This window comes from Chaetura pelagica, unplaced genomic scaffold (assembly GCF_000747805.2).
Source record: "Chaetura pelagica isolate M959 unplaced genomic scaffold, ChaPel_1.0 scaffold420, whole genome shotgun sequence".
NCBI classification, from domain to species: domain Eukaryota; kingdom Metazoa; phylum Chordata; class Aves; order Apodiformes; family Apodidae; genus Chaetura; species Chaetura pelagica.
Window position 1 is genome coordinate 2,267,154 of NW_009951919.1, and position 12,256 is coordinate 2,279,409.

Below are 12,256 nucleotides of genomic sequence, written 5' to 3' on the forward strand. Positions count from 1 at the left end.
TGAAAAATTCATTTTGTGGTCTTTCCCGACATATAAAATAGGGATAATAATTATCTTTCACTTTTTTCAAAGTACTTTGAAGCACACAGATGGAAAACACTCCAGGTAAGTTCTGCAGCACTTGCTGTTTCCAATAAAAATAGTTTCTATCACTTCTGTTAAAGAGGAACTCATTTTTCAATAGACACCATTTAAACCAAACCAAACAGTTTACATTCTTGCTTTTACAGAAAATGTTTTAATCTCTTTGCAGAAAGCAGAAAATGCTCAGCAATTTTTCTGTCAAATAACTAAATGAGTTAATCAGGGACAGGGCAGGTGTTATTCCATCAGGCTTCTTAGTGCATTATAGTAATCCTGACATTCAGGACATTTGACATTAGCAAGTGCCTTAAGAAATCCTTCATGGAGGGATGGAGAGAGAGAGCTGCAGAGGTGTGGGCATGGCAAGAGCCACCAACAGGGAATCTGGCCTTTTTTTGCCATGGAGTTGTGCCAGAGGCTGCAGAGCAGCATCCTCCCAGGGTGGGACAGCACTTTTCTCCAGACACAAATTACCTGATAAATTAGGTTTGCCAGTAAAACCAGCATTACTGAAGGCAGAACCCAGCTGGCTACACAGGATTTATGGAAAGATGCTATTCCTTCCACAGAAGTGAAAGAACAGGAGCTGATTTGATGTCTGACTTTCATTTTACTACTTAATTCCTCTGCAAAGGGTAAATGTTTAATCCTCACAGCCCAAACCACAGCACAACTCCCAATCTCCATCTCCTACAAAACACCCACCAGACACTTCTAAGAGGGGAAGGATGAGGACACACCATGTAGGCACCCAGAGTTCAGAAATACAGATCACATCCTCATGCTGCTGTCAAAGGAAGGATATTATGTGACTACTGTACATGAAGGAGGGCAATTAATTTAATCAAATAACTGATAACACTTCTTAAAATTACATCTCTTCTCTTCATCTTCCCAGCTTAAAAATCAATAGGAAATTGCAGTCTAATGCACTTGAATATTAAAACTCAGACATTCACATAGAATAGGGAAAAACCTGTGCTCCTGGCAATTACTCAGATGACAGTTACTGAGTTAATGACATAGACCTGAGTTGATTCTCATTCTTGGAGCTGGGCCAGTATAATATTAATGGGCACTTTTGCCAGTCTAATAACAACACAGTCTTCACTGTGCTGAGGAAAAGAAACATTTTAACCAATGGTTCTTTCTCCTTCACTGCAGGGACTGCAGCATCACAGCACACATGTTTTAGTGCAAGATCCCCTTCCCCCAGAAAAGTACTTCAAGATGCACAAAGGCACCTTTTTTAATCAAAAAGAAAGCAACATAAAAGGCTACATCTATACACTAGCTCGCCTTTCATAAATAACCATTTCACAATTGTTATTTTAATATAATTGCATTAAAAAAATGCTGTGGGTGTTTCAAAAACCTGCATCCAACCTAAGTGCTGCCATGAGGACAACTTTGGCTGAACAGCCTCCTAAGAGGAATGTCCCGTGGAAGTTTTGGGGCTTAGGATAAAATGAAAAGCTCTTGGGCACTTCATTTGCAGTGATATGGTTTAGAGAGGAGCCAGAGCCCAGCTACAGCCTGGGCACCTCAGGAGACAGAGCAGGGTGAGCCAGGCTCAGTCCAGCACTGTGGCTGGTGAGTCCAGGTTGGGCATTTACCCAAGTACTTACAGCACCCTCTGAAAACTTCAATCAGCCTCAAAATGATGAAGCTAGAAGAGCTGCAGCACCATTTGCAAAGGAAAACTGGTCTGAGCATCCTCCAGCCTGGAAATCCCAGCATCAGGAAGGGGTCTTCCCCCCCCCCTCACCTGTCCACAAGGATCCACATTTATTAGTGGCACAGAAGCACTTAAAACTCCACTCTGAGATGCTGCACATCTACCCAGACCACAGCAGTAATTAAAAGGGTGAAAGGTCTGCTGCCAAATATCACAGTTTGATGTTACTTGCACAGTGAGGGCTGAGCAAAGTCAGCTGCAGAGGCTCTGCTCCCTCCCAAGATTTCTTTAAGAGAAGATTGTAATCAAACTACCCTGGGAAGCAAAGGGCCTTTGAACATCCTTAATAAAATTCTACATTTAAATTCAGGCACAAATCAATTCTGAATGTTTATTCTATTTCACAATGGGAAAATCCCCCTTCCTTTGGTTAGAATTATTACCTTTTAATGGGTACCAGAAGATTTGTTTGTTGCCATAATTTTTTCCAGGATTTGTCTCCCTTTGTATGCTCACAGTGTTCCCCTCTTTTGCTCTTTCCAATAGTCCCAGGAACATGCCCTGTATTCACTGGGACAAAAAACTGGGCGGTTTCAACAGCACCTGGAATTTCCAGCCAGGTTAGAGTAGCAAATTAATCTAGGTAGAGGTTTGAGACTGAAGATTAGAACTAGAATAGAGTGGAAAACCAAAGGAGTAAAAGCTAAAGAGCTGCTATTGTTAGTAATTACTTAGATACAAGGTGCTGCAGGTAACAGAGAAGGGCTTTGTGATTTATCTGCAGTTTGGAGGTACCACATCTGGGATGTGTGAGATTCTACTCTCAAAAAGTACAGGTGAACTAGTGTGACAATTACAAACTGGAGTGACAATTACAAATGGTGTTACAATCTGGGGGCTGACTTGACACACAGCTGATGATTTCTGGTTGTATTTTTAGGATAACCACTAGGGAATGTCACATGTTCCTGGTGTGGACATGCAGATCTCCTACAGTGGAGAAGAACTTCAGCCCCCAGGCTGGGATTCAGGAGCAGGGAAGCACTAGAACAGTCCCTGCACCAATGAGGGGCTGAGCTGGGAAGCCAGATTGACTTAATTTATTGCACGGGGGAGGTCTGGAAAGTGGACAATTACCCAAAGCTGAACAAAGAGACTCAGTTGTAGCCATGGGGACACACAGAGAGGCCCAGCACCACCCAGGATCACTCTGTTGGGAGGAAGGACACACGGACATTCTGGGTTGGCTCTGCTGAGGAACCAGCACATCTAAAGCAATCTGAGCTGGGCAGGGACAGAAACTTGTGGCTATTTTAAGGAGAAATTGTGAGCTGCAGGATAAGTATCTCAGACAGCCCCAGAAGGCTTTGACCCCTAGGAATGCTCCAGTGCATGGATCAGTAAGTAGGTAGGACCATGTTTAGGCACCATAAGGAAGCCCAAATTTTCCCCAGTCCCACAGCTGAGAGGTATAGGGAGCAAAAGAGAAGACCATGCAGATGTGGGAAACCTGGCATAACAGCCAGGGCTTCTTGCCTCCTTTAATTGAAATGAACTAATTTACTCTCCTAAACCCCATCCTTACCTGTCTCCTGGGACAGAAAGGACAATCCCATTTATTCTGTGAGATATTCAATGCTGGGATTTAAATAAAAATCAAGGGGTTTTACCCTTTTCTTGATGCCTTGGTCAACCCCAAAATTGTAACAGGATTTCATTGGATGGCTGGAACAATTTTATTTCTAATTTGTAAAGCAGACTTCCCTCCAGTTACCACCTGTTTATCATCTGTCTGACAATATTTTTTTAATCAAGAAATTATTTTTAACTCACTTTGAGTCAAGACTATCATTGCCTAAGAACAGCAGTAAACAAACAGCTTCCAGTTACAAACCCTAGGAAAATGGATTTATGGTGTATTGGCAGTTTGGAGGTACCACATTTGGGATGTCTGACATTCCTCTCTTAAAAGGGGCAACAGGAGATTAACAGTCTATAAAGGATGAGTAAATGCACAGGGACCTGCTGAAATGGTAGGAAATGAGGAATTGTGAACACATGCCCTGGCAGCATCCAGAAATTTGTCCTGAACCTCCCATCCTCCTCCTCAGTGATCTGGAGATAATCTTCCCTGCCCAGACCCACTCCTGGCTTCAGGAAGAGGTTTGCAAACATGATATATTTGATTTTATCTGCTCATTTTCATTTTTAGAGAGGAAAACACCCAAAAAAAGCCTTTCAAAACTTTTCTCTTGGTGTAGCTACTGATATCAGAGAGTTACCTAGAACTGTATCAGCCTACCCAGAAATCTCAGATATACATTATTTTATGTGGACACATTATGAAGAACAGCAGCCAAATTTCTCCTCTCTGTCCAGCTGATGTAAATCTGATTTTCTGCACCTAAAGTATGGGAGGAAGAGAAACTCCCTGTGTGCACGAGTTTTATTCCCCAAACTGGAGGGAAGAAGCTGCTGGCACTTAACTAGTCTGAGGTTTGACATTCAAGTGAAAACTCAAACACAAAGTGTGTCCTGTCTATGAGTGAGGGATGTGCTTGAAGGCAATAACCCCCACGCTGCTCTAGCTGAGCTGCTCAAGCTTTAATCATTGCAAGGAACTCAATCAGTTGCTGTTATTAAGCAGCCAACGGAGGGAATGTCAGAGTGGAAATATTCAACATTTTCTTAACAACTTGAAATATTCCAAAACAGACCCATTTGGGGTACATTATTCCTACTGAGTTGCCAAAAATCCCTGAGCTGTGGCAGAGCTGCTGGGAGCCTGAAGGGCATGGCTGGAACCTCAGATCCAAACAGTGACCAAAACCCCAAGTGATGCTCTGGGAAGCAGGCAAGTTGCTCAAATCCATAAGGTTTTCTGCCTGCAGAAGGACCTTGGGTTTTCAAGAGTTTAAAGAAAGTGTTTAGAAGCCCTTTGCTGCTTGGTGGTTAGAGGCTTCCTGAGAAAAGGGAAAATGCACTGGGAGAGTGTTACTGCCAGCAGCCATGGCAGGGTGAGATCCCCCAGGAAACATGAAGCAATAGGCAAGGAAATCCAAGGGGAGGGAGAATGCTGCAACCTGCCCAGACCAAAGGGATCTAAGAAAAGTGGGGAACCCAAGAAGGGAAAGCCCTGCCAGGACTGTGATGTCTCCTAATTGACCAGGGTTTAATGGCTTAGGACAAAACCTGCAAAGGAGCTTCCTTGTCCCATCTGCAGGACAGCAGGTTCTTCCCAGGGCTTTGGGGAGCCAGCAGCCCCAGCCACTGGAGCAGGCACGTTAGCAGAACCACCTCACTCAGAACAGATTTCCTGGAAAATGATGATTCCCACATGGTCTCCAAGGCCTGGAGAAACTCCCACTTCCACCTCGCATGCTCCAGTAGTGCTCCCTGGCTCCAGCACAGGCAGCGTGGGATGCTGAGCTCCAGTACCTCTTGTAGGACCAGGAGGAGCCCAAGGGAAGGACAGGAGGGAGGAACTGGGCTGGGGGCTTTGAAGTGAAGCTCTGCTAGCAATGAACATGCAGATCCAAGTCAGGAGGTGGGACCAGCAGTGAGGCCAAGAAGCCCATGTTTCTAACACAGCTGCTGAGACACCTCCTTGCTGTGAAGGTGACAGGGAGGAACCCACAGCTGACATACACAGCTTTTTGCTGTCTTTTTATTTGCATGTCTTTTCTCAGGCACTGTGGCTAATTATGCAAATTTTTCAAACTAAAAAAATTCACAGGTTTTGCCAGCAGACATTAGACTTGGAAAAAAAAAAGAAAAGGCAACCTACCAAGGGAAAGTTCACATGATCAACCAGGAAAAAAAATGGCAAACAGCTGTGCCTTAACATCTGTACTGCAGAGTCAGACCCTGCAGGAAGGAGTAAATAGCCAGAATAAAAATTATTGATGGCTCCTCTCTTCAAACACAGACCATGCCCAGGGCAGGAGGGACCCAGAAGTAACTATTAAAGTAATTAATGCCTTGTCTGTTGAAATGCAATAAAACAAATTTGCTGAGAATTGCATTTAAAACCTGTTTCAGGTGAGCTGAACTAGTTAAAACACTGAGTAAATCCAAACAGCAAATATGTACAGAATACAACCCAAAGCAATCTGAAACAGCCAGTAAGTACCTTCTGCAGCAGGGGAAGCTTTTTCTTGGACACTGTTAAAACTATATTTTGAAAATAGCTTAATACATTTTAATAACATTCATGTTCATTTAGCAAGATTTCTAAAAAGAATTAAAAGCATTTCCAAAATGGTCCATGTACTTTGTTTCAGCATTTTCTAGAATAAAGTTTTTGAGAGAAAAAAAAATATACTTTTTTCTTTTCAAAGCTACTGAAAACTAGGAAAAAAGACCTTATCACTTTAAATGCCTGGAATCAATTTTTTTCAGCAACATCTTAGATCTTTCAGCTGACTGGAAAAGCTGCTGTATCTTCTCTCTGCCTCTCTCTGGAGAATGCACTTTGATATCAGTAACTCAAAAAGGGGGCTGAAGAGCAAACTGCCAAGTTTGCCTCAAAATCTCAACTTGCTTAAAACAAAGGAAAGCCATAACAAGGGACTTGGGGGTTTCCACGAGCTGCATATCTGTCCCATTTTTGTTATAAACATGTCCTGGAATCTCAGGTAGCACTCCCCGTGCTGATGGCAGTGCCATCATGCTGTGGAATCCCACTGGTGAGCTGCAGCTCTTAAAGGCCACTCGGGTAAAAGGATTTTAGAACAGAGAGCAGAAGTTTTGAAAACCTGCTTTTGGCTGAAGGATCAGGGAACCAGAGAGCCCTTTGCACTCTTATTTTTGACTCCTCTGCCAATACTGACTTGCTGTGGCTTATCACATAATGCAGCTGGCAGGGCTCCAAACCCGAGTGAAGCCAACTGAGAAAATCGCCGTGAACGTTTTTGGGGCTGAAACGATGAGGTTTGGTAATGAATATTTTAAGCTCCCTTGACATTTGCAGCACTCATTCCCAGAGCAGAGATGGATTTAAAAGACATGTTGAGGATCCTGGAGGGGCCTGACATCACTCGAGCTCAGGAAAACCACCTCCTTACCCAAGTGCCAAAGTCCTGCTGGTCCCACAAACTGGAGCTTAGGAGTTAACCCGAGTCTGTTCTGCAGATCACTCCTCACTTTGCATTTTCTTTGTAATGCTTTTTGTGTCCTGTGTGTAATGAATTAATCCCCTCAAGTGCTGTAAGCCTGCTGTCAGATGGAGCACTTCTGTTGCTGGACAGGGCTGAGCTGTGCTGCTCTGTCCATGAGCAATTGAAGAGCGTGGTTGGGTATCTGAATGTTTCCTGGTTTCCATTACTCTTTTGACCCATCAATAACCTAAGAGGAAGGAGACCCATATCTGGACCTTGGAGCTGGCCCCTCCCACAGCACTGCCAATGCCTTGGAAAACCTCCAACATTCCCAAAAGGGGCACTGCAAATCCCATGGGCTTTTGCCTCATCTCCAAACTTTTACCATTTTATATCATCACAATTAAGTTATTTTATTTTTTGCATTTTGTGGGCTTGAAAGTAGGCATCTGTGTTTATAGATAGGCTTATAAAAGCATGGCCTGGTCTTCAGAGCACCTAAATGTGGCAATCTTCATTGCTGTCCACATTAGCTCTCTGAAAATCAGTAGCAAATGCTCCTCTACTATTTTATTCAAGAGTGAAAGCAAAAGAGAAGTGAAACATCTGTCTGCACACACAACAAATCTGATACAAGTCACCTGACCACATGTGTTAACCCTGCCATATTGCACATATTATCCATATTTACTATATTTGCACGGACTTTTCCAAGCCAAATGCTCTGCATGGTGCCCACACCATGAGCCTGCTTGGTACAGGCAGGAACCAGCACTCAAGCTCCCCAGCCTGTCTCTCCTGGTTCCCCCAGGTACCTGGAGCCATCACTGGCTTTATCATAGCGTGTCACTAGAAAATAGCAATGGAAAGGCTTGGAGTGGGTGAGGTGTTCATGTGTCTGTTCCTCAAACAAGACCAAAACCAGAAATTTAACTCAAAATAGAGCTTGAGAGTCTCCTCCTGGAGACATGGGAAATATTCCTCCCTGCAACATGGGAGTCATCCAAATGTGATTAAGCTATCCTGCATAAATCTTGAAGGTTGGACCTAATCTCATGTATCAACTCTGTGATCTAGGAGCATTAAATATTTATACTGTTGGGATCCCCACAAAGAAAATTAATATCTGTTCAAATGAATAGGATCAAGCTGGAAAGGAGGTTAAAAGAAAAAGAGAACAAAATATCACATTGGATTTTCTTTCAATTTTTTTTCCTCAATTCCCCTTCAGCTAATGTGTTATTTCACCCTCAGTACCTCTGACAATACCAGCTGCTTTGATCCCAAAGGCTTATTTGCTCCCTAAATCAGCAAGTTTGCAATAGCTTAAATAAACTCCAAGAGTTTCAAAGCCCAAGAGAGAAAGATAAAATACACTCTAAAAAGACATGAAGTCAGGAAGGCATGTGTTCCTTAATGACTTTCCTGGAGGCTATATCTCCTCTCCTCCCTTCTTCCTCCTCCTCATCTACCTTCCTTCTGTTTCCTGGCTTAAACTGGAGCGTAAGATCTTCTGGATAGTGAGCACATCCTTTCTGTGCAATGGGCCATGATCTTCACTGGAGCCCCTGGTCAATCCTGGGACTAATTTTCCATCTGTTGTCAAGGGTACCTCTTTGGTCCATTAACAAACAGCAAAACAAAGAAAGCAAAAAAGAGCAGTTCTCACATGATGTATTAATTCCCATCTCCACACTGCTCATTTCTCATCTCTGGAGACTCTTTTTAAAATGCAAGGGGTACTTTGTGTGTGTGCCAAGGCAGTGGAGAGGCTGTGGACAATCATAATAAGCCCAAACAAGTTATGGAAACTGTGAGGACTGCTTTTATCCATGGGATAATTTATTACCTGTGGCTTTCTACTACTGGCAGGATTACATCTGTGACAGCCTAAAAACAGGGACAAAGGAGGTGCCACACAAGTAGGATGTCACACACGTCACCGAGTGTCCTAAAGCTGCAGCTGTAGAGAGCAACTTGTCCTGAGTGTAGGTGTGGGGAAGGAGGAACAGATGCAGTAGGGGTGAATCAGTTTTCTTTGAACATAAGGAGGATTTTTGTCTGTGACAGCAGTGAGATCAAGGCAGTGTTTTGCCCCAAGTTATAGCCCCTTTTCACCCTCCTTTTGGATAGCAATCCCAATACTGCTGCTTCCCTCTTCTTCCCTTCTCAAGGCTTTCTCAGAAGTCAAATATTAAGGACAGAACCGGATAATTTTGCCAGGCTCCCTGGACTTCAAATGCCTCAAGTGAGGCCACACAGCTTTAGAACATGACTTCTACAACATTGCCATCCTCCACGGTGCCCAGGGAGGGGTAATGCTGTGAGAAAGCTGAGACAGAAACTTTCCCACTAATGGGGAAAAAAAGAAGAGTTGAACATTACGTTTGCTGCCAGTGCTTGAGCCTGCCTTAAGCTGCTCATCCCTCTTTATCTCCTCCCTGGCATGCAGCAGCAGGGGACTGGCCAGCCTGCCAGCATCTCCAGGCAAGCAGTGTGATGCCAACATGCCACCATCTCCCTGAACTCCCCCTGGCCTGTCTTCAACAGAGCCCACCCTCCTGTTTCCAGAATTTGGGGAATCTACTTCAGATTTAAATAAATTCCACTAATTTTCTCCCTTACAAATCCAGGAGAATTCTCCAGGTTTTTTTAGAGCAGAACATGGATTGTCAATTAATAATTGTTTGCATTTCAAACAAATTGGTTTTAGAAGGAGAGGTTGCTCATATTCCTGAGGGAAGATGGCATCTTCCTTTCTCCTTCTCCCTATAGCTTGAGGAGAATCACCAAATGACTGCCACCCCAGGTCCCAGTTTAGATGAGAATTGGCCACCTAACTGTTCTTTACATCTTTGAACTCTTTCCTTTGCCCTCTGCAGACCCTTGGTCCCCTCAGGCAAAGAACATCCAGGTCACAGCAACAAAAGTCAGTTCATTTCTGCAGAAACCCTTTCAAAATCCACAGAAAATTAGGTGTGCTTACATATATATATATATCATTCTTATACCCACCAAGGGAGCAGTCACAAGTCCATCTAAATTCATTAAATTCATGTCCCTGTGTGCAACCTGTCTATTTCCAAGCATCTTTATCAAAAAAGCCTCTGATCAACAACTACATAAAACCTTCTGCATGTCAAACTCTGTCTAACTCTCCTCTTCTAGAAGCAATTCCCATAGTTGATCTTAATCCAAACCCTTCCAGCAGTAGAAAGTTACTGTGTATTAAAAACACATGTAAATCTTTGGTAGATTATGTCCAAAAATCCTGAGAACAAAACATTCACATTTGACCAGTAGCCACCAAATCTGTTATAAATATTTATATAGGAAAACAGGAACAAAATCTCTGTTTACAGCACAGCAAAGCACACAAAATTAAGGAATTTCTAAGTGCATATGCAGTATTCATTAGCTGAAAATCTGTGCTTGAAGTGACCAATCCTGGGTTTAGTTACAGTCAGTCAGTTGGATTCTCCTGAACTGAATTCAAGGACTCCATGTCCTTGCTAGCAGCAAAGAGGAGCTCTCCTGGACCATTCCCAACAGTGGCCACGTAAATGCACTCAAGTCTCCCAGTTGTACATATATTAAGTCAAAATGTGACTGCACAGCTCCAACACCACCCGGCCCCATCCCTTGGGTTTATGTTAGGTTCACATCCCAGTTCTTCAGGGCAAACCAAAAGGCCTTCACTGGCAGGTCTGTATTCTTTTGATATTTTCATGAGGTGCTTATGCATTAACTCACATGTGGATAAAAATAATGGTGCAGAATACAAAGGGAGTCAGAGCCAGCAGACACTTCCCAGCTTGTACATTTTCCATGTGCACTGTATGGCTTGGCTGCCAGACCAAACTTCTGGGGCAAAGTCAGCTCCTTGGGATCCTGCTCCCTCTGGTTCGTGCCATGAGTTCTCCCTCAAGCCAGGGCCCCTGTGCCTGCTCAAGGTGGTTTGGGAAAAGGTGCCAGCCCCACTTTCCCATCCCTTGCCATAGGGCAGGAGGAAAAAAACCTGAGGACCCAGCTCTGATTCCAGCTTCACAAAGGACCTGGAGATCAATCAGCAGAATGGCAGAAAAGCACCTCCTCAAGGACACAGGATCAGGAATAAAACCTTAGCAATTTTTGTGAGCTTTGTTGGTTTCTCTCCCTTTTTCCTCAGTCTGTTGGTAAAACAGAACTTGGTAAATTCATGCTGGATTTTTTTCCCAGGATGCTCAATGAGCAAGAGACAGGGGGGGCAGATCTAATTGGCTTGCCATCCACCGACCAAGTAAAAACCTTGGGAGAATGAGGATTAGAGAACAACCCAGACTGGCAATAGTTCCTTAAATCTCCAACATTTTTCTTATCATTTCTAGGATCTTTCCTGCAGTAGGATGATTTGGCAAATCCCAGCTGCTCCCTACCTCCAATTCCAAAATTTTCAACCACATTCTGCATCCCAAAAACAGCCTAATTAGAGGCTAAAGCAAGGAGATGAGCCTGTGCCCTCAGGGGACAGGGATGTGACTCCAGTCACAGCCTGGGTGACCTCGCTGATGCCCAGAGAACCAGCTGGATCAGTAAGTTAAATGTTAATTCATGCAAAATTAATAAGGAAGGGAATATCTTTTAACCCTTTCTTTATAGCTACAGACCACCTTGAAATGAATAGGTCTCCCCTGAATCCTGTTCCCAGGAAACAGCCAAGTGAACTCAGCCCCTTGGAAGGAGAGAGGTGAGAACACTGATGAACATCTGATCTCACATAAGGGCAGGCTAAAAAATTAAATCTTTTTCCAATGGAGCAAAGAATGGACTGTAAAGAACATAACATAAGCTGTAGATGATCAAGCCTGGAATATTTCACATTATATGTAAGGAGACAAGGTTTGCTAAAGAATTTAACCTTTCCTCAGTAGCCTGTCCTACCTACTCACTTTCTCTGTTTCTCATGGATTTCATAATCTTGATAATTTCCTATTTTGGATGCAAAGAAACATGTAATATTCACCTAGGGAAAAATGTATCAAAAGCAGGAGAGGATTTTTTTTCACTTCTGATGCTTAATAACTTTAGGAATGTGGGTCAAACTATTCCTTTCTCTACTTCTGTTACATTAGTGACACATGTAGATTGTAGAGGGCTCCTGTCACCGTGTTCCCCAACATCTTTTTAAATTGCAAGAACTTAAAGCAAGTTTTTGGGACAGCCCAAACTAATGTTGCATATTGTCTGGCACAGGATCAGGTCATGACTTGAAAAGCTCTTTGAGATCCTCAAGCCAGAAGAATCCCATAAATCTGAAGCATCACTAGCCAGTCATCCTTCCTAACCCCGTGGCTGGTGTGGGGTTTGGCAGAAATGAGATCTGGCCAAGTCCTTCCATAGTGGTAACAAGATGTTA